At 38.5% G+C, this 27,708-nt stretch overlaps 1 long non-coding RNA gene across 1 annotated transcript; it reads left to right on the top strand.

The window, feature by feature from the left end:
• Positions 1 to 11,424: 11,424 nt before the first annotated feature.
• On the top strand, positions 11,425 to 12,658 carry LOC149113084 (uncharacterized). Its single transcript, XR_016206846.1, has 2 exons — positions 11,425 to 11,530; positions 11,744 to 12,658. It is a non-coding gene; the product is annotated as an uncharacterized LOC149113084 (long non-coding RNA).
• Positions 12,659 to 27,708: the final 15,050 nt, after the last annotated feature.

Genomic DNA, 27,708 nt, shown 5'->3' with positions numbered 1-27,708 from the left:
AATGGCTCTAACTATTGCTTCTGCAAATGAAATCTAAGAATTTTGAACTTTCGTGTGGCTCTTTTATTCGTGAACTTTGGATCGTTATTCATGGTTATTGACTTGTACTCAGGAAATGATCAATTTCTTCTGACCGGATGGAACGGACTAAAGAAAAATGGACGGCGAAACGGGTGGTCTTGATCACCCGATGGGAGAACTGCCGTGACTGTGTCCTTGAAATTACTTGTCCAATACCCTGGTAACGGCTGGGCTCAATTGTCATCTTTCCCTGGTGGCAAAAAATGCAAATTAATAACGAAGTTGTTCTGCGAATGTGCTGGAAAAAAAAATACACCAATATATGCGAGCTTTTCTTTCCTTGACTCCTTACTTGCGGCTAAGTTACAGTTATCAGGATCAAGAGATGAGTAAGAGGCTTAATCCTCCATATAGTATTCATTCTTAATGTAATCTCTCTTCAATTATTTTTAGTCGGGTCACTTCTGACCTCAGAAATCCCACGAGGTTTTAGAAATAGCCAATCTCTTACTCTCGTGCACAGCCCGAGCGACTTTCCATGCATTAATCCTGCAAGAAAACACTACGCAACGCACGTGGTAAATGATAGGCAGCACCCACACTACGCCGGAGAAATTTGAAAACGCAGCTTTATTTCTGCGGTTAAGCCCACCGTCCACACTAATCCGTCATGAAAACGGAGCTTTGCGAAAACGCTCTTCAGACCGGAGGAATTTGAAAACGCCGGCTTTGCGTTTTAGCGTAGACGGAAAACATTTTGAAAATGGACCTTTTCGAAATGTCAATAATAATAATAATAATAATAATAATAATAATAATAATAATCAGGAGCCATAATCGGGGATGGAGACCGTAAGTCTCGGGATTCGCGCACACCTATGATATGGGACAATTTTTCTATTTTTAGAACAAATTGCGCCATCCTGACGTCATATATCCGCGCGGATTCACGCACATGTCGGGGGCTCTCGCGTGGATGTTGTCACGTTGCGTGATCAAATGGTGAGAGTTGAGAGATTCTCTTGCGTATTTTTCACAGCGATGGCAGGTAATAAGGCAGGGAATACGAACCAGGGCGCTTATATGTAGTTTTATGCTCTGAGCTTAACGGAAAAGGTGGGTTTTTCAGGGTCGAAAACAAGAATTCAATCTCGCGCTGGGAATGAATAATAAGATCTGCTCACGTTAGTTGTAAGCTTACGCGTATGTTTTTGCGTTTGTTCTGACTTAAGAATATAGCAAGAAAACTCTCTACTCTGGTATCGAGTTAATTTGTGAGTTTCTCAGACAATGCTTCATTATAACCAAAACCTGTTTTGATGGTTTCTTATTGTTTCTGCTTGTTTGGTGAGCTTGCAAAAGTTTTTGAAAGGAAAGTCTGACGCGTACAATCAGCTCATTTGCATAGTGCAGCTCGTGCACTCTCAAGTCCGAGTCGGTGTTTTCAATTGTCAACAAATCTTGACAAAGATTTCTTTCGTTATCTTTTGTGCTGAGATGCTGTAACAAATTTCACGAACGCAAAAAAGGCTACCAACGTCATGTGTGTTTCTACAACATAAGCATAGTGAAGTTTTACACTGCGAAAATGAAAATAGACGAGGAGTTTTGATAAGTCGATCAACAAAATCGAAATCGTTATTCCAACTTGATTAACGAAAGCGTTATCGTAACTTTGCTGATTATTTCTGCTTTATTCACATATTTTCAGCTTAGCTTTTAATATGTTCTCAAATATTTATCAATCTTAAACATATTTAAAAACTATAGAGTTATTGTTTGAGTTCGATGGACGCTTTCACACGAAAGTGCGGCCTAAGCTAAGGGGCGGCGGAAGTACAATTTGTCATGTTTACTGACTGTACAAAACACGCATCGGCGGGCGCTCTCATTCATCGACAACAGAGAATTTACTGGATTTTTACACGAATAAAACTGAGCGGTATCTACGGACGTTAAGTTATTGGGCTTTGATGAAACATCAAGCGTTGCTTACAATTCAAGCGAAACTTAAACAAATTCTGACAAATTCCTCGCAAGCGTGTGGCAAGAGGAGCTAGGAAACTATGAAGTCCTGAAGCTCTGCGATATCTAAATATATCCAGCTAGTTTTTTTGCTGTGTAATGAAAAAGCTGTTAATCTTCAACATATGTGAAATTTAAAGTGGAGTAATGTACAGCTCATGTAAAAGAAGCATCCGTCGGAACACAACTTGGTCAGCGATATATATAAGCTTACAGCGGAACATACATAAATTCGACACTGTCTTACTTCACTCAAACTGGAGCAGCTTACGAGGAAATACTTAAGCAAAATTCCAACAGACGTAAACGCGTTGAGTTGTGGGCCAAAAACATAAAAAATTTCGGAAATTTCGGACGCCATTTCCCCCGCGCGACATCCGCTAAAGTCCTCGCAGCATGTGCGCGCGTGTGCCGCAGGCGATGGCGCAATTTGTTCAGAATTATTGTCCCATATCATGGGGACAACCCCAATACTAGAAATGGCGCGCGCTTACGGCCTCCGTCCCCGATTATGGCTCCTGTAATAATTCATTTTTATAGCGCTAGTTATATAAAATATTCAAAAGCGCTCTACATATCATGATAAAAATAGGCAATGTCTGTGAAGTAAGGACTATTGTGAAGACAAAAAAAGAATTGATGTGAAAATAAGCATTTCAGAAGTCGTTTGAAGTGTATTTTTACAAATGATGAACAGAGACTCCAATTTTACATATTTATCTTATATGAGAAGTACGTGGTGTCCGCTTTAACGAGAGTCAAAACAACAAATTGAAATTGTCATTTTGGTACCACGAAAGTGTCCGTAATTCCGTAATAGCGAGAGTCCGTAATAGCGGGAGTCATTTGCAATCAAACCTCTATAGCTTTCGCCCGGGATCTGGATTTTGTCCTTAATAGCGAGCGTCCGTAATAGCGGGGTGCACGCAAAGCAAGCGTTGACTGTAAGGACCTGCTTGATCTTGCTTGGCTAAACAGGTTCTTATATTTTTGGGTTTTAAAAAGACACATTTCTGTCAACAAGTTCTTAAACCACTGGGTTCTTACACGTGGCTTTTTACTGTAGTTGAAAACAAATCGTCCACCCTGATTTCAGGGCAAAACTCTGACATTCCGAGGTCAGCTGATTTGTCAGTCATGCACCAACATAAACCAACCCATTGTCCACATGACAGCGGTGATTCGTTTTTTTTTTGTTTTTTTTTTTTTGCGGGTTTCAATCTTATTTGACAGCTGCTGTGTCTATTAATAAATTAGAAATATAATTAATCATCTTGTCTTCGCCAGTCCAGGTGTTAGAAATTACCACATGTTAATTAAGTAGTAATAATAAAACTATAGTTGTCCTTCGTTGGCGAATAAGGCCACAGTGTCTGTAAGCCCAAAAATATTGCAATGAGGTCTTTGAAGTGAAATGTTCTCTACCAGATATTGTTTAAGTGGACCTGTTGAGTGAATTTAGCTATATATAGTCAACTGGTGAGGTTCCTTAAAGAACAAGTCCGCATTTAGCGACCATAGTTATAGTTTCACGCGCCTTGCGGCCGCAAGATGGCAGGATTCGATGTCCCGTGGACAGAAATCTTGAAATTTTTTTAACTTCCCACACTGATTTTTTGTTCATTTCTGGACAAAGTGGAGATAATTGTACATAAAATCTGTTTCTGGAAAGAAAAGTAGGGGTCACCGAACGTCCAAGAGCGTTAAATCCAAGAAAAGCTTAGCAATGGCCATCTACCCTATCATTGTTGATTTTAGTATTTAGCGCGCGCACTCGATGCATGTATACATATGTATGTATGTTTACTTAAATGGTCACTCCCCATTGGGGCTTTTCAGGACCAATGTAAACAAATAATGATAAATAAATATTCAAATAAACATAACGAGGTTAAGAATCCCAACTGCCGGGAGGCAGACCAGTTGGCTATTTACAAGCGCAGCCTAGAAGTTGAACTCGGGGCTACCGAAAACAACATCAGCTAGTGGTCAGAACGGGACTTGAACCCGAGACCTACGGATTTTAAATCCGGCGCTCTTACCACTCTGCCACGCTGCCTCCACCTGGCGTGTGAATTTGCGTGCGCAGTAAGGATGTGCAGAAACAATTAGCGCGAATGTCCTTAAGGCTAAGTAAGTTCTTGACTTCTATGAGAGAGATATTAATAGTAATATAAATAAACTTGGGTTTTGGTCTTTAAATATACAATATATATTTACAACTGCATGTATTATGTATTTTCTTGTAATATAAATTTGCAATCTCAAAGTCACACTCCGGTCTTGGTAAATTTTAAAAATGTTTATTAAAATTTAAATGTAACCCAAGAGTACAGTCAACTCTCGTTATAGCGGACACGCTCGGTGACGTCGTTAAGTGTCCGTAATAGCGAGAGTCCGTAATAACGGGGTGTATATATTACAAATAGACAAATAGGCAATGTCTGTGAAGTAAGGACTATTGTGAAGACAAAAAAAGAATTGATGTGAAAATAAGCATTTCAGAAGTCTTTTGAAGTGTATTTTGACAAATAATGAACAGAGACTCTAATCTTACATATTTATCTTATATGAGAAGTACGTGGTGTCCGCTTTAACGAGAGTCAAAACAACAAATTAAAATTGTCATTTTGGTACCACGAAAGTGTCCGTAATTCCGTAAAAGCGAGAGTCCGTAATAGCGGGAGGTCATTTCCAGTTAGACCTCTACAGCTTTCGCCGGGGATCTGAATTTTGTCCTTAATAGCGAGCGTTCGTAATAGCGGGGTGCCCGCAAAGCGAGAGTTGACTGTAAGGACCTGCTTGATCTTGCTTGGCTAAACAGGTTCTTATATTTTGGGGTTTTAAAAGACAAATTTCTGTCAGCAAGTTCTTAAACCACTGGGTTCTTACACGTGGCTTTTTACTGTAGTTGAAAACAAATCGTCCACCCTGATTTCAAGGCAAAACTCTGACATTCCGAGGTCAGCTGATTTGTCAGCCATGTATTAACATAAACCAACCCATTGTCCACATGACAGCGGTGATTTTTTTTTTCCTTTTTTTTCTTGCGGGTTTCAGTCCCATTTGACAGCTGCTGTGTCTAGTAATAGATTAGAAATATAATTGATGGTCTGCTCTTTGCCAGCCCAGGTGTTAGAAATGACCACATGTTAATTAAGTAGTAATAATAAAACTATAGTTATCCGACGTTTCGATGTTGCTGACATCATCATCAAGGTAAAAATGATAGTTTTATCGCAGTGTGAATATAAATTAGTGGAACCAGTATACTAGACATTTGCCTGTGATCTCAAGCAAATAGAGACGAAACTAAATGTGAAAACAGCGCCAATTTCTAATCCCTGAAATTTTGAGGTGGGGTCATATGGATAGATTTTGAGAAACATGTCATTAAACCTACTAGCGCCCAGTCTCTGCGCACGCTGGACACTCGGTCGTTTATTTTGGCTATACACATATAATTGTAAAAGGCTTAAGAAAATAGTAAGGTAAAACGTCTCAGAAAAATTTCAAAAGAGTTAAAAGTTGAGCTCTTATAGTCAATCAAAAACCTGTAGTAACGCACAAAACAACGCAATAACACACAACGCAATAACTCACAACGCACAACGCACAACGCAGTAACGCACAACGCAAAACTGTTTTAACGCACCTTAAGCCACCACCCATAGAAAGCCTCTATGAATAACATTTCTCTTTGATTCATGGGTGTGTCGGGGAGAGAGAAGGAGCGCATTAGGTGATAGATGCGAATGCAGCTATAACACTGCTGGAAAAAAAGACCTGAAAAAATTTTCAGGCTTTGAACGAGATTCGAACCCACGACCTTTGCGTTACCGTTGCAAGGTCTCCCAACCGAGCAGTCAAAGCCACATGAGAGCGGCCATGTGTGGGTTTGCCCTTTGTGTTCAGTGGACGTAATACTCGGCTCAAGTATGTGAATTCCATAGCAATAGATGTCCAACAGTAGCAATTAAATGTAGACATGATGATACATGCGAATGCAGCCAACACACTACTGGAAAAAAGACCTGAAAAAATGTTCAGGCTTTGAACGGGATTCGAACCCACGACGCTATTGTAAGAAAGCTAAGGCAAATCAAACTGGCGAAAACCGTTGATAAATAATCTCTCTCTTTGTTTTGTGGTTCTGCCATTCACAAACAGTTTTATGACTCCATTGAGGGCGTTGGTTTATGTGTGATTCTTTCCTTCCCTTCGGGGTAGCCGGACCTTTTTCAGTTGATGAGAAATTGCAATTACCATCGAATTTGAGCTATTTATCAATTTAAATGGCTGAGCCACAAGGGTCTTATGTAGGTTTAGGTGCGTTTTCTATTTTACTGTTTATTAACTACATGTATAAGGGGTGGTTCCAACTTTTAAGCCTGTGGATTGAAACATAGTACATGAGCATGTAAGTGAAAACTATTGAGCAGTACTTTCATGTGGCACTGTTTACTATGCTGTACTTGGTGGCTTTTAACTTCTAAGTCTGTGAATGAAACCCTAGTTTTTGCACATCCAAATGAAAGCTATTGAGCAATACTTTCATGTGTACTGGTTATTGTGCTGCAGACGTTGTACCTTTTTTGTCTGTGGACAGGCCCTATAGGGTTTTCATTGAAATGAAAGAAGTTCACAGTTAACGTATTTTGTTCTCTTTTAGGTTATGTCAGCACGATGTTATACACCAGGCGATTCTTCCGTTTGAGTGTCATTAAACCAGTGAAATAAGCTATTGTGTGTTTTAATGAACAAAACTGTGCATTGACTGATGTACAGGACGTTTCTAACTTCAACTGAGTTTGTGGATGAAAGCTTGCAGGGTATGACATTCAAACTTGGTTAATATATGTTTTTATGTAATGTACGTTTTGATGTAATACCAGGCTAGCATCAAAATCAACTCACTGTATTGATTGTGTTAGAACCATGGCAAATTTAGTCTGCACTTCTCTGATCCTCTTCTATTTGGAATAATTTGGATGAAGAATTAAAAAGTTTACCCATCCCGGTTCCTTTAAGCAAGCTATGACCAAACATTTCTTAAGTACTTAAAATGCTTAGCTCTGGCTTAGTATTATTATCTTAAACATTTTTTTTTCCGTTCCAAAAAAACCTAAATATAAATTTGGTCTTATCATCAACTGGCACGGTTAAATTACTATTCATTTTCTTTCTTTTTTTATCATTCACTTGACTATTTGTTTGTATCTTGTTATTTGTGTGTCTGTGTGTGTGCGTGCGTTTCCTTTTTTCATATTATGCATGATGCAACCAAGGTAAAGCGTATTAATTTTTTTCTATCTACTCAGCTTGTTTAGTTTTTTGCTATTCTGAGTAGGTTTTTTTGCCTAATTTAGTTAATTGTTTTTTATGCTGTAAGTTCTCTTTATAAATCTGGCAAAATAAAATGGTTGGTTGGTTGGTTGATGCGGTATGTACTTCAGTCCGTGCTGTTTTTGTACAGTTTATCACACACTACATTTTCTGAACTCAAACAAACCCAGCAAAACCCAACACGTAAGTCAAACTGCGCTTTCCATATTCAGCTGTCAAACATATTTGATGATAGAGGATATGGGCCCGCCAATTTACCTTCTCTTAAATGTAAAAGTCTGGCTCCTTCCGAATAAATTAGTCAACAGATTTGAAGGAAGACTTTTTAATATATACTGTTGTGCGTTGTACAGGTAACGTTGTTGTCGGTCATTTCTAAAAAGAGTCGAAAAGTAATATCTAAACTGTGGCCGGTAATGACAATAATAATAATAATAATAGTAATAATAATAATAATAATAATAATAGTAATAATAATAATAATAATAATAATAATAGTAATAATAATAATAATAATGATAATAGTAATCAGATTTATTTATTGAAGGTAGCACATAACAGTAATTACTGTAGCGACTAGAGGACGGTTTTATGTATGTAGGTTTATTAAAGATGTTTAAAGTACCCCGTCTCACATAGAAATGCGTTATCGAAAAAAAGAAAACCTGGCGGTTTTTTCCTTTGTTATCCTTAACAAGGTAGCTCTGACAGAAGGAAATTGTATTTAATGGAGATCCCTCACCTGAAATATAAGCTCATTGTAACCTGCGATCAGGTGTTCTTTTCTTTGGCGAAAAAAAGAACGCCTTATCACAGTTCTCAGTGTCGTGAGTAGTCAAGTTTAGGGGGGCTTTTATAATTTTGAGGTGTCTCTGAAACCCTAGTGAGTGTGACGTGAGGCCTTTCAAACGACACCTATTGGACACCCGGGGGGTACCCTTGTGAAAAGGTCGGGGGGATACTTGTCGGAAAATTTGAATTAAACCTCTAAAAGAGACCAATCTGTGTTTAGCTCAAGCTTTATTTGACCACTAGAAGATATCACTAAAACCGGACATGACAGCGTTTGCTTGTTGTTCCTTTGAGTGCAACCCTAAAAGAAACCTTAACGGATAAAAATAGTGGCGTTTCGTCATGTGAACCCTAATTGAGTCCAAAATCCGAGATTTATGCCCCTAAACGAGGCGATGAGCATAACGGACTTTTTCCTATGGGAGTACCCCTCGGGGGTGAACAGTAATTCAGTTCCTTGTTGTACGCTCTTCTTTAAAATGCTGCTAAGATGATCCTGGTTTAAAACTGCGTTTGCGTTTGCGGATGTTTGAGCAAACGAGAGACTGCTCGCAATCTAAACTGCCCCCGGTGAGATGCTAACATTCAAATGTTAGCTATCGACAATCTACTGACATTTTAGATATATACTTTTTTTTGATGCTGTATAAAAGACGGAACCCAAGTGTCTTGGAGTCTGTAGATGAAAGCGCTAGGTGTGGGTAAGTATTGAAATGACAGCTGCTCATGTGTACTGTACAAGGTGTTTTAAGTTCCTAAAGTCGCTGGATAATAAGTAGCCGCGGGCCAACCATTTAAATGGAGATTGTTGATCGGTTCGTTGTAAAAGGCATAAGCTCTCTTTATGTCTGTGTGTTTCACAGGTGTTCGCAGTTAGTCTTGAGTTGTGATGCAAAATACGTATACATTTTTAAGCCCGTTGCCAAGATATTTGATTTATTTTGCTTCAGAATCAACATTCAAACGAGAATAGGCCGCCGGCACGGTCGATTAAGTGAAAACTGGAAAAACCAGTTTTTCCTTAAGGATATTATTGACTACCAGCCATATCTGTATCATGAAAAAGTGCCATGAACTACTTTTAGGGAAATAGTCGGGTTGTTTGTAAACAAAGAGGAAGCAGTAAGCCTTACGATACCTCCTGAAACAGTACTCTAGTACCAATGTGTAACGCATAGCGGAATATGAAAGCATAAGAACAACACATTATGATTCAAGAGCCGCGGAATCACGGGTCAATGAAAAAGTGTGGGCTGGTGAAGAAGTGTGGGCGAATTATATAACAGAATGACTAATTGGACGTCAATTGCCCCGGAATGACATACAGCCAATTTAAGAGTTTTAAACTGGCTTTGTGGGCTGGTGAAAAAGTGTGGGCTAATTATTTAACCGAATGACAGTGTGGAATAATAACAAACTGAACCGTCTCGTGCAGTCTGCCTGGGCTTTTCGGATCATAGAATAGTGAGGTCCTGATAAAGGTTTGTTTGAAGCAAGTTAGCCCACTAAACCTGCACAAAGTTACGGAATGCAAACAAAAGCGGAAGGTTTACAAGAACGATGAAAAGACAAGCTTCACTATGAATGTTTACTTGAATACAATCAAATTACACAACTCTTTTAATTTCTCTTTAAAATTTATTATCAATCTGTTTTCGCCCAAGGATATAGCACCACATGTTCAACAATTTTAACAGAACCCCCATATCTCTAAATTGATACATTCCTTTAATGCTGATTTGTCAAATTCCTGTGTGGCAATGTAAACCTGTTGAAGATTAGACTTTTAATCAGCGTGCAGAGAACTTCTAAATTTTAGAAGCGCGCAGCCTCTCAGCAAACGCATGCTAAACATTTTCATAAGCAAAATCATTTTTTCGCAACAGTCGTCCCAATTTAACTTGTTGAATCTCACTGTTAACAGACAATTTATCTTTACAAAATCAATACCTTGTTAGCTAGGTCAGTAGAGGGAATACGCTATTCCCTTTGCTTGAAGTCGCACCAAATCCTCCAAATTCAATCAACACTGAAAGATATCTACTGCCATGAGTTTTGAAATATATATTTTCGAGATTAGTACCCTAAAAGGCTTAGAAATATTGTGTGCATGTAAGCGTTCGTTCGGTGAAGTTATAAAAAGTATTTTCTTGCTGAATTTCGCTACGTTCTCTCCGGTTATGCTTGTAAAAGAAAAGATTTTCCCAGATACTAGCAATTTTTTCATTAATTTGGCTGCCTTCTTCTTGTCCCATTCGTTAATTCTCACTTGTACCCATTGACCGGCTCGTGCCAATTACTCAGGATTGAATTTTGCCGGTTCTTTCTTCAATATATTCCCTTCACTTGACGAGGCCTTCTTCGATTACAAATAAAGTTTCGCTAAGTTAAAGTCATCAAGTTTTGATGGCGTGAAATCCTGCACATTCAAATGACCAAAAGGTCTTCATTTCTAATTCGTCAATTTACGATCATTGTTTACCTACTGTACATGAGAGACTAAACTAAAGCATGTGCTTATTCAAGATCTTTTGTTCCGACCATGTGTCTTGAAATGACCTTCTATTTCAACCGTGGGAAATTTTGCACGGCCTTTTAGGGTTCCGCATTGTCCAATCAGATTCAAGGACGCCACCTGTCTAATTTCTAGCCACAGGGATCGTATCTGGCCATTGTTCGAGCAGAACGTCTTTCTCGACCTACGAACATCACAAAGAAACGAATAACCTTTGCGCGCATCGCTACACAAAACGATATTAAGAAACAATATTACTGATGAAAAGAGTTCGGCTTTTAAACTCTGTCAGTTACGAGATATTTTTAATTAGCGATGGAATTTTTCCATAGGAGAACAAAATAAGCATTCTACATTAACATGCATCAGAACTAAAAACACAAAGAGTCACGCGGTTTTTCAAATTAAAAGAAATATTTTTTTTAGTGGTTGCCAGGTTAAGGGTAATGGAATATGCTTGACCTACGATTTACATGTGGCGAAAGCCAACAATGGGCGATACACTCATAATGAAAGGACCTCGCTAACTCGAATGCAAAGTTATTAAAAGCAAATAACAGTGCTTACAAAACAATTGTTGTGTCTTGCTGGGAAATGTTTTGGTTCAGTTCTTAATTCTTATGTCCCTTTACCTCCGTGTCTAAGAACCGGGTTTACAGGGCGCCAACATGATTGGTCGGGAAGCCTTCCTTTTTATTCCGTCCCCATAAATACTAATCTGGGATGAAAAGCCACCTTACAATGTTGGAAGGACTCAACGCTAAAATACGTTACTCAAATATTTACCACCATTTAAAAAAAAAGTCTATCTATTTGAAACTTTAAGTCTGGGTAAGTGGCATTTTCTTTGCTTTGGCTATGTAGTTTCTTTGTTTTAAAATACGTTGAACAAAATTTTAAGGTTATCAATCAGTTTCATTCCAACCTTTTTTTTTTTTTTACGAGAAGCTGCCAAATTCATTGGGATTTCGTTTGGGCAATTACGATGTACTTCCTTCTTCGCTATGTTTATATATCTAATTACGTTCCGTTTTCTTTTCAAAGTTGGCAGGTACAGATTCTGCAAATCTAAAGTTGGACGTTTGCTGAAAAAAGATTGAAGTCTGATTTCTCCATGGAAGAAATCACAGTTCCAACGCAATGGTTTTTTCAAGAAAGCAACAATTCGGGACAGCGCCCAAGCGACGGCCCTTCTGTCCCTTCAATGGATTCGACAGAGATGAGAAGTGGGAATAAAGATCAGTTTTATCAGCAAGGGATTTCTAATAACCCCCAGAGGAAATCATCAAAAAACAATCCCCTTGAACCACGTTTGCGAAGAATCAGAGCTAACAACCGAGAGAGGCGACGTATCCAGGCCATAAACGATGCCATGGAAGCATTGAGAAAAGCCATTCCGAGCACTAACAACAAACGAAAATTAACCAAACTAGAACTGTTAAGACTCGCGCAAGATTACATACGAGATCTTTCCGAAATGCTTTGTTCTGATAACTCTTCTCTTGAGGAAGAGGTTGTAAATGTTAGCTTTTCACACGCAGGTTACACGAGCTATTTTCCAGAGGTGTGTTTTACAACTTCGTGTTGTCAACGAGGTACATTATCAGAGTACAATCGCTAATAAGATTATCGCAACGATAATTAGAGAACTAACTCCCTCGAACAGTCGAAGATGTCAGCAGCGCAATTTACAATGTTTCTTGCATGAGAACATCCAAGATTTGTTTATTTAAATTTGTAAACAACGTAGATATATATTTTGGGATAAACTGCGGAGGTTTGACAAAATGTAAAATAACTGATACACAAAGTCTTAGATAACTATAGTATCTGTGAAACTGATATAAAATACTTATAAAATAATTGTATTTTTTACCTTGTGATAGCTTAAGAGCTTTCAGGAGTCTAAATGGTGGTAGAAAAGTCGTATATTGTAAAATAAAGAAATGTCAAACAATACACCCTTTCAAGCTACTTTAATTTGAGTACTTTGATCAGGCTTAATGATAACTAAGTACAATCACAGGGAGAGAAAAGTAATTCATATCAGTGAATTATATTCCAAAAGTGAACAAAAAAAGGCAAGGACAAAGGATATCACAGGTTTTGTGGTATTTTGCGAATAATTGCGAGTGATTTGCTCCACAAAGATTTTGTTCCTTTACTATCGGAAGACTGAATTCTAAAGTTCCAAATAAGTTCATTTAGTCATTTTCAATGTTAACATTCTCTATAATGAATAAATATTAAGTTCGGGTTAGAAGAAATCATCTTGTTCTTTGCGGCATAAGACACGAAAATTATCGTGACCAAGCAACGTCTTATAAAAAAAACTATTTCAGAAGTGGAAAATGTTAAGCCATTCCATTGCTCAAATCAACACGTGGACTTAAATGTGTTTAATTGGTCCGTTGACGTGAAACTGAAGAAGTAATTAATCTAAATCAATGTACACTGTACTTAATAGCGACGCTTCGCTATAACGATCTATTTTTACTCCACAAAAATAATCGGTTTAGCGCATATTAATTCTATTCATACCATTATTTCCATATTTGTCTCCAAAATGTGCTATTTCAGGTAACTCTTTCATGTCAAACTCCACAGTGTTTTTTTGGCCGGTATAGCAAATTTGTGTGTTTTCTTTTATTTTTTCTGTCGTGTTACCCGTGGCAAGGAAGATGCCTTTGTTAAAGCAATCAAATTGTCGATAGACTTCAAGGCTAGTGCCACGTTCTGCCTAACCACAGTGACACAATCTTACTATTTTCCGACACGCCTTCTTCGCACTTTAATTAGAGCTTTGCGATAAAATTCGCGGTAACTTGGAAGGCCATGACGCGGCTAATTATTACATAAATATGGGACCTGTTTTCTCCACGCAACTGTTTTTCATAACATTAAACAAGAACCAATTTCTCGTTTTCTTAAACAGATATTCAAGAGGAAAAGAAGAATTTGCAAAAGCTACTGAACTGAAAATGCCCTCTGTATCGACTTCTTTCTGGCCCTCTGTGGATTTTAGGAGTCGATGAGGTTTCCCACTATAGTCTCATGTAATTGTTAGCTTATCAATACCTGAATCTATTGGATGATAATGAAATATGTAAAGTTAGCATTAGCATAAATTCTCGTAGTGTACGTTGTAGGTCTTTAAATGCATTGTGATAGTATGACATGGATTTTACAATTAACTATGCATGTCTGGCTAAGGGCGACCATTTAACTTGTATTGACACGAAGTTCAAGATTTTGTGGGATTGTTTTTGTTTTTTTAATGTAACACAACCTGCCTTTAATGCAGTCATAACCAACACTGAAAGCAAAACAGTTCTTTAAGCGTATTTAATGACAAGAAAATGCATCATAGAATCACTGAATATTAGCAGAAACTATAAAATCGGGTTTGAAAGTATATTTGGCATATTGAGAGATCTTTGGGTCCCAATACTTCTTGGTAACCAACAACATAAATTTTTTTCCCTAAAACATTAGTACCCGTTGTCTGATGAAACAGTTGGATAACGTGGAATAAAAAATGGTCACCTAGATGACATTAAAACAAAGTTGTCATGGCTAACATTTGAATTCAAATTTGAAAATCTGTATCATAACCAGAAACCGAAAAATATACCTCACAATGGGGGAAATAAAGATTTCTAGCAAAATACTGATAAATGATAAAAGAACTTGCTAGAGACAGAATACCGGGAGACATAATTTTACGAGGCCCAAAGAATACATGTTTCGATTGCAATTGGCGTTCGTCAACGCGACGCAACAGAACAAAAGCTATTGTTTATGGTCCCCCTTCTGTAGAGAACAAGTGCTTGAAACTACAGTCTTAAATAAGGAATCTTTTTTCAATGAAGTGAACCATGAAACATGAGAAAAACATGTGATAAATCTGCGAGGGACACATGCTCGTCCTTTGGGGAAGTGCACAAGCTTTCATTGAGTCATCAGTTCCCCTTGAGTAGTTCGGCGTGTTGAGACAGGTGGAGCATACAAATGCTTTGCGCTTACTTTAAACTTCCGATAATCCTCAATGTAGCCTTTTAAAGAAAGAGGCACATGCTTTAAACTTTAAACCAAGGTGTGTGTAGGTTTGCACGCTGAGTTGTATAGAGTAACAATGCCGGTTTGAGGTGGTATATCTTTAAACCCGCACCCTGTCTAATTTGGGCCACGCCTTTCACAACCGTGTCAATGTAATATAATGTGGGAGCGGCACGCCAAAACTCAAACGACTCTTTTATATTTTGCAAATGATCTATTGTTTGCCACATGAAGTAAACGTTTATCAATGTAGACTATATTTGAATCATGTAATTAAAATTTGGTTATATTTAGAAAAAGCCAAGTCAATCTCGCTGCTGTTTACTTTAGAATTTCACTGTGAAATATCGTGTAACCTCATTGGATTATGTTCAAAATGTTGTCTCAGAGCATTTGATCAAAACGCTGTTCTTTTTATCTGAGAAACCTAATTCTCTCAACTGATTGCTACGCAAATATCAGTCTTAGTTCTGAGAACTTGGGTATACATCAGAACGGTATAGATCTCTTAGGCATGATGATTTTCTGTATTCTCATCACCTGCCTATCTGGCTGTGTATCGATATGGTAACAAGATCTTATTGGTTGATCACTTTGTAAGGCTGTCACTCCACGCAAGCTTTCGACAGTTGTCACATGACAAATTTGTAAAGTGGGAATTTCTTTGTGTACATGTGGTTTTTGAAGTATCTTAAGCAATGTTATACCCTTTGTTTAATTCTTGAAGTTTAGAACGATCGAGACAAGATGGGAAAATCTACCCTGCTGTGAAAATCTCCACGAGTATGTTCAAACCCTGTACGAACCTTCCGTTTCTTAGGGGAATACATCTGTCGCATAGTCTTACCACGCCTGGGAAGGGTGTCCATTTGACCTAAGAGCACATGGTTTACAACGAGATTAAATGCTCGAGGGCTGATCAAGATTACCTCAATGAGTGCGCCATTGTAAGTGGTGATGGAACAAAAGTAAGTCAGCCACGGATTTGAACTCTGGCTTTGAAGTAACCACTTTTCTTTTGACTTTTATGTAGTTCTCAAAACCTATATCAATGTTCTTAACTATCTGACAGTGGCTTGCTTTAATCATGATAGCTCCTCTTCTTAATTGATCTGACTTAATCATTGATATTTGACTATTTGGTCCAGTCGATCATGTTTTAAAAATTTCGGTTCAAGCGATTAATGAAGTCAACATAATAAACATTTGGAAGAGCTAACGAGTTTATCAAGAGAATCCTTAACAACGGAAAGAACATACTAAATAATTCCTGGGTCACCTAAAGACTGTAGCATGGTGATAAAAATCAGATCACATTAAACACCATTGTCGAGGCCAAGGGCATGTGTAAAGTTTCGAACTCCAATCTCCAACCCCAAACATGAGATATCTCAATTATTGTGCATGTGTGACTTTTCCTAAACTGATAAGTCCTCATGGTTAAGATAAAGAAGTTGATATTGCATGACCTTCGATATTCAGTTCTTGGAGAGGAATGCCCGAGTGCTTGTTTGTGACTCTTTATGAACCTTTAATTCTGTCGATAAGAACTTGTTTCCCAAACATGACTATAGGACTATACTGTTTGTATAAGGAGTCAAAGAATACTGTAAACTTAACGAGCTGTGCACAAGGATTAAATTCAATATTAACCTGTTTTGGTTTCCAGCTGGAAAAAAGATGCGAGACCGCACTGTTTGCAACTAAGTAGAAGTTTTAGAAATATGTGTTCCTTAATTAAACTAATATATCTTACAGTTTCAAGCAGAAACGTTGCTAAATCCGACGGAGCTTATGATGCCTCTTGGCTACGAGTGGTTCGTGTTCTCTGAAATGCCTTCCCTGTAAGTTTTTACACGGTTAAGTAATAATAAGAGATTTTAACATCTATTTTCTACTGAAAAATAGGAATGACCACAACAGTATTTCAACTTTTAATTGGACAGTCAGCAGTTCGTATTGAACCAGGGACATCAGTTCTACCTGGATAATGTGAACGAAATATAATTTAAGTGACACCAAATTTGCCTGTTCTTTTCTTGCCGTGCATGTTGTATGAATACAAAGCTTTTAGGTTTTAGCTTTGAGGGACGCTTTCAGTTCCTAGTGTGGATTTTATTCACTAGGAGCTGTATTGGTTCTGCAGTGGCTTAAGTAGCAAGAAAGACAACCTACTCAAAGGTTCACTTTGGTTTCACAGAAAGCTATCCCCACGTGTTGCGCAGTTAAACTACGTTTCTTCGCCTGAATTAACTTATTTCATGGCACATACTTTCAGTCAAACTACAGCGAGCCAAGTCAGTAATATCTATATTAACCTTTTGGCGGTCTCTCTTGGAACAAATGTCTAAAAGATGTTTCAAGAAAAAAGGTTTCTTTCAAGAGTGCTTTGAAATGATTTGGCGTGTACTTAGTAGCTGCCGCTGTCGGGAGAGCTCCGTTGTTCACAAGAACTTGGACCTTCCGTCTTCGCTCACTCCAACATCTTTCTGCGCGCCAAGCATAAACATATGACCACTTCTTTAGAGGATTGCACGTTATGTCCTGTAATATGCTTCCTTTCAATTTTGCGGTTTATCATGAATAGTATGCCTTCAAGATTAAGGGTAGGTGGCAAACAAAACAAATTAACACCTTGGTTAGGATCAAAGAACTGTCAGTAAATGAACTCAAGTCTTACAAAATTGTTACAGATAAACTTTGTTCTTTGTCGTAAATGACTTTTCTCTTCATTGGATGGCCAATTGGTTTCCACCAAGCGAACTTTTAGTTTCAGTTTCAAATGATAGTTCACCGGCAGTGTTGAAATGTCTAATTTATTGGTACAAGTGAAAAATATCGCCATCAGATATACGAGAAATGAACGAATTTCCTTAGTCTGTGTTAGATTCCATTTTCATACGTTTGAAAGAAATGTGATATTTTTTAGTTTCTGGGAAAGATAGCAGAAGTCTGGTAATTGCAGAACTACTATCGAACTCCATGTGCTTTCTCGTTTGCCGAAATCCAACCGTGAAAACATATACATCTCACACTTTGTTACCGCGAGTTTATTCTAATAACGGTGGAGCTGGATACATCAGTAATCACAGTGCAAACGCTTATGTCGAAAACGAAGATATGCGAATGAATTTTAGGCCAAACAGCTTACGTCTAAAATATGCAAACTCTACTGAGGTCCCTCGAGGATGTGTCTGACGTGTCGTCTCGACCTCATCATTTTCAAGTCAAAATACTTCATTCTTTAACTTATGCTGTAAACCAAAGCCAACAGAAAGTAAGGTAGGGACGATATACAGCTCTGTTAAACGTTTTCTAAACAGTGCGAAACGTAAAGAAGTCTTCTTACGGGCTTGTGAATACGTTCTTGTAGATTCAATAATTTTGCCTTTCTTCCGTTCAGTTATTCTACCGCGACACTTCGGCATGAACCCTATAGATTTGATTGTCGCATGTTACGTTTATTGAAAACAAAATACAACCCGAACTTGCAAATCAATGTATCAAAAGTTTGTTTGATATATTACATTGGTCGTCGGCTTTTCTTGTATCAACAATGTAAATATCTTCTACAAAGTAGTGAGCAACGTTTGTGTTCGACATGAGCTATTTTGTTTGCCTAAAGCTTTGACCAGTTTTAATCCCAGTACATTACCGTCTTTGTTTGCATAACTGACTGTCATCAGAGGAACAGTTACTGACCTCGCATTTTGCACAGATGCCCCAGAAACTTGCTTGTTTATATGAAGTTTCATCTGAAAGAAGTCTTCTCTCTAGAGCAAGTCATTGTTCATTTCGAAACTCAAACGCAAAGCTCGCCTAACAGGGCTCAACTATTTTGAGAACATGCTGTGTTTCAATATGATCACTTCAGTCTGTTGTAGCCACTACCTTGATTAAATTTGCCGACCTTATTATCCGCGTATTATGCTTGTTTTTATTTCGCTTGAGTTGCTTCGCTAAGTAAATTAGGAAGGAAGAAATTAAGTGTTTTTTGGACTAAAATTAGATCGACTTAACCGCACCAAAATACCACACAATGGGAACTGAACGCCCTGGAGGTTTACTTCGTTTTCGTTACCAAAAACCTCCGCTAACTTGGAGTACGGTACATGTTTTACAGCGGTAAATGATCAATAATACATGCCAAGTTTGATAAAACTTGATCTGCGAAACACATTTCAATAAGAACAGCCGAAATTACATTGCAACAAACAACAAAACAAACGCGCTAAGGCGGAACTCTACAGCTGCGAGAAAATAAAAATCCAAAACTACTTGCTTTTATCTTTTAAAAGGATCACTGAGCTGAACAATAGCGTCTAGTGCGGGGGTCTCAATTGCATTGAACTTTCAAGGCAGCTTGCCAGTTATACACCAATTAAACGGCTGACTTGAAAACAAATGTTGTCTCTTTAAATCTTTAAAGTGCCGTGAGAATCCTGCGCTGCTCTTGGTCAGCGTTGACTAATGCAAAAACAACATGGCCTGGAAACGACCCAGAATAAAAACAATAAGTTTGTGAAATTTTTGGCTTTTTGATCAGCAGCAATCGTTTTGTTTTTTATTTAATAAACGAGGTAGCAAGCTGTATGGAAATATCGCTATTTGAATTGAATGCGTCCCTTTACAAATTAACTTTCTCGCCCAGAGGAACGGTTTTTGGGGTGTTGTAAACTTTTGTGTTTTCAAATTCCCAGATGGACAACACAAATTTGGATAGTCAAATACAGGCTTATGTTCGAAGGCTTATTGAATACATCAAAACAAGAGACTCTCATGATCAAAATCACAATTTTTCATGAACACGATCTTAAATCGTTCACGGAACCTTGATAACCTTACACTTTCCATTCGGAACCGCTTGTTAAACTGCTCGCCGGCAAGGGAGCCTTCGGGGATCTTCGGGGGCCTTCGGGTGCCTTCGGGTGCCTTGGAGAGCCTTCGGGAGCCTTCTGAAAGCAAATGAAATTGCGAGTACATCAATTGTCAGGCATTAGATTGTGCTAGGGAAAGGGAATTGACGCTAAAAACGTGAGCGTATCGGATAACTGTGAAATATGACGGATATTATACTGGAGTGCCTTTCCTCGTCAAAAGAGGGAAAGTAAGTTAGGCCTTTTTCTCGACCTTTTCAATACCCATCATCGATATCGCGAGACGCTTGCAGAGATGCACTTTGTACAGCAATGCCCAAGAATCAAATTTGTTAGTCACGTTTCTGAGTGTAAAATGTAGCTTGGACATGCGTACTGGAAACACAGGAACAAAGAAAGTGGTAAACATGCTGTACTACTGTTGCAATATATCGCCCCACACGTATCTGAGATCGAGAAAAGTGGCAGGAAATGGTGACGCTTTTGCCAACACAGCAAAGACACCCAATAAATGGGGCTAATTCTGAAAAGCGAGAGGAAATCCGTAAATTGTATTCCCAGCAAGTCCAAAGAGCACATGTTTTGTACTTTGCTTGTAAATCACATGTATGTTAAACGATGGCTGATCTGCACCGAAAACACTTATCCAGTCGCACCACAGATAACTAAATTAAGTAGCTTACTACAATGTTTCATTGGGCATTGTATTAAAAACATTCCACAGAAAACGTAAGAAATGCCATTTTTTTGGAAAATTTGCAAGTTGTTTCTTGCCCTGCAAATTAAAATTCGTAACAAAATGGTGTTCACAGGGTTCTTTTTGCAGTTAAAGCTGCAATTAAGGGTTTTTTTTTTGCAAGTCATACTGCTACTATGGTAATCTCTTGTGTTACGAAAATAATAACAACGTGTTCCCCAATGATTGGGCAGTTTTTTGTGATACCATGATTGTGGCATCGACTGATAAAGAGTCCTTCTAATGACTCACCAAAACATAGTCTTGGAAGTCCTGGAAACCGTTTTGAGCCACCTTAAGCAGCATTACACCATCTAAAACATATCACTTCGCCACGTGACTGAGTTAAGAGAACGTTCAATGGAGCATGTCTACCGGCTACGTGGATGGACAACGTACCACAGTCTTGCTGAAATCACGTGTCTAGGTGCAAGAAACGTTACCGGATATTAACGAAACTTCTTATTGGGCAGATAGCCACCCAATCATTGGTGTCAGTTGAATGGTTGAAAAGATATAATTCAAATTACGCAGTACATAAATTTTGTTTCTGACGATTGCGTCTAGCTGACACGAACCGTATTTTGGTGGCAATTTCCCTTTTGAGCTACAAAAAAGGAACAACACTTCGCACGGACAGCGATCATTCCAGTATTCTTGATCTAAAATGGGAGCATGCATGGCCAAACCAGCAGAGACTGAAGAAAGTGGCAAAATAGTTGGTATTTTTCGGAGTGGAAAGAAGGCAGGGCGTAAAGAGAAGCACACCCGAGCAGACCATGGTTCCATCGTTGAAAACAACAACACTCGGAGTGGCGCTGAAGAAACGGTGAAACGAAAAACCCTTCAAGAATTACAGAAAGAGTGCCCGCCTGGATTCAGGAAGTTCGAGTTAGAAGTGAAATGGCAAACGATCGACGAAGATATAGCTTTGCAACTGTGGGAGGATGTTTACAAGCCGCTGTATACTTTTGATTGATCTGATGAGTGACATAAGCCCGCAACGAGTGTTCAGTGGAAAAACCTGCGAACATTTACTAAGAGATACTGACTGTGAACATTGACACGATTTTTATGGACTGAAAAACTTTAACGTAGTGTAAAACAGACTTTTCTCGAAATCAAAGCTTAAGTATTATTGAGTTTTCGTTTCTTGACTGTTCGATTTTCTGATTAATGTAATGTAACGAAAGAGAAATTACTCTTATTACAGCCAGTTACATGTATATTTTTTGTTGTTGTCGGTTATGTTTCTCGGTATATTTGCGAAATACTAAATAATTGACGTACATATTTACCGATATGGGGGTGAATAGTAGTGGATATTTACGCAACCGCTATAAAGTTTTGTATTGAGCAAAATAAAAGCCTCTATATAATTAGTTGAGAAAACTCATTTTCAGAATAATTTAAAGAGTAATCAAGATAATCAACGAAGGATTGCAACCCGCATGTTTTTCTTTCAAAGATCCTCGTAATCGCAGAAATGTGTCAAGCCCTTTTAACGTTATTGACGTTTAATAAATTACTTTATTACTTCTTCATAATGTCGTTGTGTTATCCAGTCTTGACCTCAGATTACAAAATGAGCCTTGAAATCCAAAAATGGCGAAATTGTACAAATATTAACCCAACTTTTGGTTGGCCATGCACGTTTTATAAAATTGAATTCTACCCGACGTGAAAACATTCATCTCATTTGCTATTAATTTTCAGATTCAGTTAGTTTAATGCTGATTTACTGTACATTTTCGTTTGTATCCCTCACCATCCCCAAAATTTCAGATCACCCACTCAATTAGTATTCCTAAATTTCGCCGAAAACTGTAGTGTTTACCAAAGGTGCTGGCCGGTTCCTAGCTGCCATGGTTACAACTTACGTCAGTGGTATTGCGACATCTTCGCAGAATTTGTTTTGCAAAATTTAAGTGGGAAGTAAACAACAATCATAATATTCTATGCCTCTCAGTGAAAAAAGTCTTCTAGGCTTTTTAGCCTCATGTTGAACGTTTTTATTCCCTGACGAAGTCTTCAGTTGTGAACCAACAAAGAGTATTTTTCATTATAAATGAAACTCTTTCGCAATGGATTTCGCGGGCGATTGCCAAAATATTGCGTGAGGGCCGAACGAGGCGACGCTTCCTATCAGGCACTCACGTGAGCATGGTCGGGCTACTTTTTAAGAGTTAGAAATAAAGTTTACTACCAAGGGCAGTGAATCGATCCATTTTGACAATCGCTTCACTTAAGATCAAATTGGAGATACGAGAAAATCTTTAGTCCAGCGTCTGCAAATAGGAACTTGATCGACAACAACACTTGCGTAAATTATGCAATCGTGATAGAAGTGGGGAGAAACTCTAGACCCCAGACCTCTAACGGGGCGCCTTCGGCAAATGGCTCTTCCAGTATTTTTCGCACGGTCCGCGTAACGCCCCTGCTACGGTACGCTTCGTACAGATGCTGACTTCGAGTTTTTATGGTCACAACTTAAAAAAGAAAAATAATGCGCTACTTTACATCATCGAAAGCACATGAGTTACTTCGTCACGTGACTGAGTTGACGTAGTTGTAGCATGTTCATTGCACCTCCATTTACGCGCACGCGTTTGAGATCAACGTATGTTACCGAAAACCAAAAACACCTCTGTATTACGTAGAAGGACACCCATTTGCGTCAGTTGCAGACCGTAGAAAAGGTATAAATATTATTCTACAATACAAATATTTTGCTTTTGATCGTCGAGTTTAGCTGCGGGAAATTTGAGAAAGCCCTTCGCACGGACAGCAATACCAGTATTCTAGGTGAAAAATATGGGAGCGCGCATGACCAAATCAGCGAAGATTGAAGAAAGTGGACAACTGTTTGGTGATCTTCGGAGCCGTAAGGAGAAGAAAAAGCGGAGAAACAGTGCCGAGCAGAGCGTGATTCCTTGGGTGATAACAACAGCACTCGGAGCAGCGCTGAGGTTCCGGTGAGAAGAAAAACTCTTAAAGAATTACAACAAGAGAGCCCGCCCGGATTCAAGAAGTTCGAGTTAGAGGTTAAATGGCGAACAATCGACGAGGAGATCGCTTTGCAACTGTGGGAAGATGTTTTCAAACCGCTGTACATCTTTTACTGATGAGTGTAAAAAAAAAATGAAGGCCGTAAGGCCTGCGAACAGTTAACAAGAGGTAAAACTCTGACTGTGGTTGGAGACTTTTCGTACTGAAGATTCCAGCGTAGTATATATCACATTTGGCTGGAAAAAAGGTATATAAATTATTGTTCTTTTTTGATTGATTGATATTCTTATTATGTGATAAAATTTTCGCGAGAGTAATTACTGTAAACAAGACAAGATATTTTCTTGCTGTAAACAGCTAGCTACCTGTATGCTTTTTAATTTTGTTACAGTTGTTTTTATCGATATGAAAAAAATCAGGTCTTTCTGTTTTCGTTAATTAACATATGATTGTGTCAAGTGCGTTGATAAATAGAGACAAGAATAAGGTAAATTGAAGAAATAAAAATAATATATGAAAGCAATTAATTCAGTTTGAAGTCACTTCCATTTCTTTCAAAAATAATTGCGATTGCTAAGTATTTCGTATCGTTTGGGAAAAGAACACTCGATCCCACTGGTTTCAAATAAATACAATTAGCATAGCTCAGTATCAATAAACGCTTTTTAACTGAGCTGCTTGAGTTTAGCGGGATAAACAAATAACATCTGACTTGTTTACTGAATGTTTAGCTTTTTGGTCATATGGAATTTACTAAACATTTTAGTTTCGTTTTCACCCATTTTCTTGCAATATTCCTGACATTTTACGGAAATCTCTTACGTTAACCAAATGGGCTAATTCACAGTTTCCATGGTAACAAATTCCGACAGTATTATTAAGACGCCTTCGCACTGTAATTGTTTTCATACAAGGAAAAAAATCAAAATTCGTCCGCTTTGTTTTTTGTTTGCTAAAACCAACCAAAAGCCGCAAGCTTTCACGTTTGTTTGCTAAACCAATCATATTGCTCTCTTTTAGTTTGTTGCTTCGTTTGTGTTCACACATTAATCATGTCAAGGTAACCGAAGAAAATCTCCCTATTTTATGGAACACGTTTACGGTGTGCACGGACACGCGCGAGACCCATTAAAAATCACGCCTGTTTACCACCACAACCTCGTTCCCAGTGGCTTTTCTCTTGAAATTGCCCGCCCGTTCAAAAGTATCTGCAAAAACCTGAGAACGAGGTTATAGAGCCTGAAGGGTTCCTGAAGGGTGGTTCTAATGACTCACCAAAACAAAGTATTGGAAAGTGCTGGAAACTAGTTTGAGCCACCCTAAGCAACATTATACCACCGAAAATGTATCGCTTCGCCTCTTTACTGAATTAAAAAAAAAACGTTCACTGGAGTGTGTCTACCCGCTACCTCGATCGACAGGGCACCTCAAGCTTGTTGAAATCACGTGTCTGAATGCAAGAACCGTTACTGGATATTAACGAAAATTATCATTGCGAGAAAGGCACCCAATCATTGGTGTCAGCTGAACGGTAAAAATGATATAAATCAAATTTCGCAGAACGCAAAGTTTGTTTTTGACCATTGTGTCTAGCTGACACGAACCGTATTTTGGTGGCAATTTCCCTTTTGAGTTGCAAGAAAGGAACAACACTTCGCACGGACAGCGATCATTCCAGTATTCTCGATCTAAAATGGGAGCATGCATGGCCAAACCAGGAGAGAATGAAGAAAGTGGTAAAATAGTTGGTACTTTTCGGAGTGGAAAGAAGGCAGGGCGTAAAGAGAGACACGCCTGTGCAGACCGTGTTTCCATCGTTGATAACAACACTGACACTCGGAGTGGCGCTGAAGAAACGGTGAAACGAAAAACCCTTCAAGAATTACAGAAAGAGTGCCCACCCGGATTCAGGAAGTTTGAGTTAGAAGTGAAATGGCAAACGATCGACGAAGATACTGCTTTGCAACTGTGGGAGGATGTTTACAAGCCGCTGTATACTTTTGATTGATCTGATCAGTGACCTAAGCCCACAACGAGTATTCAGTTGGAAAAACCTGCAAACATTTACTAAGAGGTACTGACTGTAAGTATTGACTCGATTTTTATGAACTGAAAAACTTTAACGTAGTGCACAACAGACGACTTTTGTCGAAATCAAAGCTTAAGTGTTCTTGAGTTTTCGTTTCTTGACGGTTCGATTTTCTGATTAATGTAATTTAACGAAAGAGAAATTACTCTTATTAGAGCCTGTTACATATATATTTTTTTGTTGTTATATTTCTCGGTACATTTGCGAATCGAAATCCCCAACAATTAACGTACATATTCACCGATATGGGGGTGAATAGTGATGGATATTTACCGAACCGCTATAAAGTTTTGTACTGAGCAAACTAAAAGTCTCCATATCATTAGTTGAGAAAACTAATTTTCAGAATAATTTACTTAAAGAGAAATGAAGATAATCAACGAAGGGTTGTTGTAACCCGCATGTTTTTCTTTCAAAGATCCTCGTAATCCCAGAAATTCGTGAAGCCCTTTTAACATAAACCTTTGGCTTGAAAGATTGTGCAAACACTCTCCGTGTTATTGACGTTTAACTAAATTACTTACTTAGTATTTACTTCTTCATAATGTCGTTGTGTTATCCAATCTCCGACCTCGGATTACAAAATGTGCCTTTCAATCCAAAAAGGGCGAAATTGTACAAATATTAACCAGGGGCACCCAACGGATGGTTTCGGTAATTTATCTGTTCGGAAGGCCTTTAATCCCCTCTGATTTTCTTAAGAGAATTATCACTTCCAACTTTCGCATCGTGATATGAGAAATTTAATGTCTGTCGTTTTGGGTACCGAAAAGAAGTCAGCTATCATTTTCAGAAAGGCGATAAGAGCTAAGGTTTTCGGGAAACGGACAAAGGAGCCCTAATAAATTCGAGAATACTGAAGTTCCCCTAGAATAACCGAACAGATAATTTTTTTTAGCGCCACCTGAAATTAACTTACAGAGCTTTTAAAGTACTCCAGATGGCCTAAAACAGCGTATAAAAGCATTCGAGAGAAAACGCTCAACTTTCGGTTGACTGTTTTTTTATAAACTGAGTTCTACCCGACGTGAATACATTCATCTCATTTGCTATTAACATTCAGATTAAGTTGGTTTAATGCTGATTTACTGTTCATTTTCGTTTGTATCCCTCACCGTCCCCAAAATCTCAGATCAGCCACTCAATTAGTATTCCTAAATGTTGCCGAAAACTCTATTGTTTACTAGAATTGCCGAAAACTCTAGTGGTTACGACTTACGTCAGTAGTATTGCGACATCTTCGCAGAACTTGTTTTGCAAAATTTAAGTGGGAAGTAAACAACATTCATTGTATTCTACAACTCTCAGTGAAAAAAGTCTTCTAGGCTTTTCAGCCTCATGTTGAACGTTTTTATTCCCTGACGAAGTCTTCAGTTGTGAACAAACATGAGGTATCTTTATTATACGTGGAACTCTTTCGCAATGGATTTCGCGCGCGACGGCTAAAATATCGCGTAAGGTCCGCGCTAGGCGTGGCTCCCTATAAGGCACTCACGTGAACATGGTCGGGCTACTTTTGTAAGAGTTAGATTTTTTTCTTTTTTTTTGCTCAAGTTTACTACCATGGGCAGAGGACCGATCCATGTTGACAATCGCTTCATTTAAGATCAAATTGGGGATCTGAGAAAATCCAGCGTCTGCAAAATAGGAACTTGATCGACAACAACACTTGCGTAAATTATGCAATCGTGATAGAAGTGGGAATAAACTCTAGACCCCAGACCTCTAACGGGGCGCCTTGGCAAAAGGCTCTTGCAGTATTTTTCGCACGGTCCGTATGGCATCACAATCACACGTAACGCCCCTGCTGCGGTACGTTTCGTACGGATGCTGACTTTGAGTTTTTATGGTCATAACTTAGAAATGAAAAATAACGCGCTACGTTACGCCATGAAAAGCACATGAGTTACTTCGTCACGTGACTGAGTTGACGTAGTTGTAACATGTTTATTCTACCTCTATTTACGCGCACGCGTCTGGGATCAATATACGTTACCGAAAACCAAAAACACCTCTTTATTACGCAGAACGACACCCATTTGCGTCAGTTGCAGACCGTAAAAAGTGTATAAATATTATTCTACAATACACATATTTTGCGTTTTGATCGTCTTTTCTTGAGCGAACTTTTAGCTGCGGGAAATTTCCCTTTTGAGGTACGAACTAGAGAGAGCACTTCGCACGGACAGCGATACCAGTATTCTAATAAAAAATGGGAGCATGCATGGCCAAACCAGCA

Source organism: Orbicella faveolata, unplaced genomic scaffold (genome assembly GCF_042242905.1).
Source record: "Orbicella faveolata isolate gen_17 unplaced genomic scaffold, um_ofav_v1 contig_15, whole genome shotgun sequence".
In the NCBI taxonomy this organism is placed as follows: Eukaryota; Metazoa; Cnidaria; class Anthozoa; order Scleractinia; family Merulinidae; genus Orbicella; species Orbicella faveolata.
The sequence above is the reverse complement of the archived record's forward strand: the minus strand, read 5'-3'. Positions and strand labels throughout refer to the sequence as shown.